Below are 3,992 nucleotides of genomic sequence, written 5' to 3'. Positions count from 1 at the left end.
AGCCCATCCTGCCACACAAGGCCCCTCACAGAAAACCCAGACTGTGAGATATTCAGAGCAGCATAGGAAGCACAATGCAGCTTTCTGTAAAACGGAATTTGGCCTTGTAGGCATCATAGAACAGGGAGGTGAGCATGAAAAAATAGAACACAAGCTGCAAGAGATAAATAAGACTCTCTTGACCAGTCCTTGAAAGCAGGGAGGTAGGCATAGGGAAATAAGACGCAACTGCCATGCACACTAACCATGCCCACACCCAGCACTGTCCACGGGGCCATCAGGCGGGCATCATGAAAAATCCTATAGGGCAGTATTTCACGTTACCTCATTACCAGCCTATCAGGCCCGGCCAAAGAACTAACCCTAATAAGGTACCGGATATCAGGTTATGTTATAAAAGACCCTCAATCCCTTTGTTCGACGGAGGTTCCGTGTATTGAGGGCACGTGTCTTTTTTTTTTTGCCCAGCTAAAGGATTGATCACCCTGAGGCTGCCTCCCCACCCTTCGAGTCAAATATAGGGGTGCACGAGTCCTGAGCATGCTCTGAGTTCTAGTGTCTCTTTGTGTTGTTATCGATGCTGGATTTGTAAGTATTGCTTAAATGTATTAGTTATTGGTTTAATTAATAGTTAAATTGTGTTAATTTCACTGTGTAATTCTGTAAAGTGTATCTAAGTTCTGTTAACCACACTGTGTAAATCGTATAATTTTGTGTTGTGTAGTAGTGTTGTGTTTAGGTTAAGTATAAGTGTTAGAAATAGAAGTCCAGGAGTTATTAAGTTGTAAAAGTAGATTTATGACTAACTCCACCAGCTGCCCTAAAATAACCATAGGGAGGCTGGCTTTAGATGGAGTTTTTATTATCATTATATTGTCTTTGTTTTTGTATTTTTTGTTAAGCAAATTAGAAACAGTGATTTAGTATAGTTGAACTGTAATAAAAAAAGTTTGTAATTAGTTAAGTACAGCTAAGTTTAAGGTTTTCTACCCTGTAAAAGCATTAGGCAATTGTTAGTTAAAAAGACCATTTTCTAATCGTTGGTTTTGATAAAAGAATCATTCCACTTACTAAAAAGCATTTGTTTTACACCATCATCCAGTAGTTTTCACTGGGTAATCGGCTTTAACCCTTAAGGCTTCCACCACATCACCGAACCAAGGTGTAACACTCCTTACGCAAAAGCCCGTGATGCAAAAATGGCAGCTCATTAGGTATGCAAATGAGGCATGGCAATATTCCACGCTTTGCCTCATTTGCATATTTCTTGCACAAAACCTATGCAGTGTAGATCTAGCCTTAGAGGAGAGGTGTCAAAACTAAACCCAGTTTCTCTTTTCACATAGTTATTCACAATTTTTATATAAATGTATTAATAAACACTACCAAGACCCAATATTTTAAAGTGACTTTTTGCCCTCAATTGCTCACTTTCACTCAAGTCTCATGTCATTTGGACAAGTTCTTCAGTTATCAGTGTTGTTTTACAGTAGCAATATCCATTTTGCTAGTATAAAACAGCATTCAGGTCTGTTATAAGCCATATAGAACTTTTTTTTGCTCCTTTGCACAATACCTCAAAGAGGTCGTAGAAGGGCACTCGCACAAAATAGTGTTCTCTCCTCAGTTCTCAAATTTAGTAGCAAGGCACTGAAAGGATTTTTATTACTTTGTCTAACAGTAGGTATGTAAGCAACTGGTTGCTTCCCACACCCCCCTTGGTGCCTGTTCTAGTCAACAGAATAAACCGGCTTTAGACAGGGTACTCTATTGTGGTTGGGAGTGTAAAGAATTCACTTCCAAACTTGAGGACAGGGTTCATAGCTGCAGCCATTATTTTGCCCCAACTTAATGGTGACCACTCTCCTTGACCCAGGGTTCCTGGCCATTTGATCCATGTATATATGGAACTATTGGTACCTTCCAATACTCCATTTTACAGGGGCCTGTTCACATTCAATAGAGCTCATCTCTCTAGCATAGAGGTGGTGCAGAGGGAATCCATGGTATCTCCTTCATTAAGAGATATCATGGAGGACATCCCTTCACCAATGGGTGAATTTCACTCTGGTGAAGTTCTATTATCCTTTCAAAAAGATCACTTACCATACCAAATACTGATACCTGGGGGCAAGTATTTTAGTTTTTCCTTCGAAGTTTTATACTTGTTCATGATACTCACTACCACTTGGTAAAGAGAGTTTTCTATGTAGATAAATGTGGATTAGGTGCTGGTGCTAAAGAAATTTTTTGTTCCAAATTTTTAGATCTCTGCAAACAAAAGCATGCAGGGACCTGTGAGCCTAATTTGTACACGCAATTACTACACTTGTATAGATAGTTGAGTAAAATGGACAAACATGACTAGTTAAACACCTACCTTTCACAAGCAAACTGCATAAATTTGAAAATGTAGGCTATACTGGCTTGTGATTGGATCACAAATAATTAAGAATAGGGATCTTCAGGACTTAATGCATACCTGCATCACCGGGGAAGGAGAGGTACAAAACAATTTAGAGGAAAAATGATTTTTACTGAACCTTCTTTATACATTTTATCTTATTTTAAAGTTTTATGGTGAATGGAAACAACTAATATTTTTAGAGCCTAAGGTAAAAAGTCCTATAATTGAATAGCAAAGTAGTTTCAAACATTGTGTGCAATTGGCCTGGATCCTGTAAATGAGATGTTCATGGATGGACCCAAGTCATTTCAGACTTCACTGGGCTTGCCCATCTTTGTGCATTGCAGGATCAGAGCTTTAGAGTGCACCAAATGAAAGTATACAAATATAGACAATTTATTAGAATTGTGTTGTAGAGACAAGCCAAGTCAAATCTAACGGCAGTTATATTAAAGTTTAATTAAAAACTGATTAATATTATTTCTTCTGAACACTTTTAAACTCAGTCAAATGTTGGAATAAATACAACAGACTTCCCAGTGATAAAATGCTGCTTTGAAATTGTTTATATTGTAAATCTCAAGTATAGAGAGCTCTACTCCAGTATAATTAGCATTGCCTTCTGGTGTATTTTTTTTAAGCTATACCCATAGAGCAAATGTTTATATATGCCAAAGTAAAAGGCAGCAACAAATAAAATAAAGTGTTATTTCATTCCTTGTTTGCTTTGGCCCCCTCCCTAATTTTTCTAATGAATGTATTTTTATTGGTACCAGTTATATACTCTATTATAATTAAGTATTTTTACATATAATTTGATAATTATTGTTTATAGCCAATTCTTTTCAGAGACTGACAGTTGTCTCAATATTTAACATTCTTAGAACAGCAGCATCCTCTGGCTTTCCTCCTCCACTAGAGTTGACAGTCTCAAACCTATTGTGGAGTGTAGTCTACCACCTGTAGGTCATCAGCGAAACACAGAAAATATGGAACTATGCTGTCTATACTTAATTCAACAGCTTCTAGAACAAATACAGCTTTTGTATTGATAACTGTGGGTTAGAGCCTTTCCCCAATGAAGTAAACAGAAGTCTATTGATTAGTGAGACATGAACTTGGTTCTATGTTGCCAAGGGTTTGTGTTGTATGGGTTTTTCTTTTTAAAATAAAAGATTAAAGAGTAAGATTGATTAGATAGAAACAGGAGATGCTTTAAAACAGAAATATGGAGATACAGAAATGTGGACTACTAGTTTGGGTTTTTCCCCCCATCCCTCATGTCTAATAACAAGTTTACCAAAAAACAAAACCCCAAACACCAATAGACACCTGTAAGCATTTGTATTAGGAAAGTCCTAAACAACCTAATGTTGTATCATTTTATACTGTCTTACTTTTCCTCAGGTCCTCTGTAAGGTTTTTAGAAATAGTCTCTGAAATGTTTATATAGACTTTTGTTGGGGAGAGAGACTGCTATTGGTACAACGGTCTACAAACCACAAGGCAAAGATAAGAGAAATCCTATTTTTTTCTGTCCTTATTTTCCTCTTTTTTTAAAGCCATCTGGAAATTTGTACATGAA

The 3,992-nt window shown here is 37.0% G+C and overlaps 1 long non-coding RNA gene across 1 annotated transcript in view; it reads left to right on the top strand.

Moving 5' to 3' along the window:
* The first annotated feature begins 426 nt into the window (after window positions 1–426).
* LOC112546881 (uncharacterized) overlaps window positions 427–3,992 on the top strand; it is a 78,917-nt gene continuing 75,351 nt past the window's right edge. Inside the window, exon 1 of the long non-coding RNA XR_012896520.1 lies at window positions 427–588. This is a non-coding gene — a long non-coding RNA (uncharacterized LOC112546881). The remainder of the gene's footprint in view (window positions 589–3,992) is intronic.

This window comes from Pelodiscus sinensis, chromosome 18 (genome assembly GCF_049634645.1).
Source record: "Pelodiscus sinensis isolate JC-2024 chromosome 18, ASM4963464v1, whole genome shotgun sequence".
Classification (NCBI taxonomy): domain Eukaryota; kingdom Metazoa; phylum Chordata; order Testudines; family Trionychidae; genus Pelodiscus; species Pelodiscus sinensis.
Note: the sequence above shows the minus strand (reverse complement) of the source record. Positions and strands in the feature narration are given on the sequence as shown.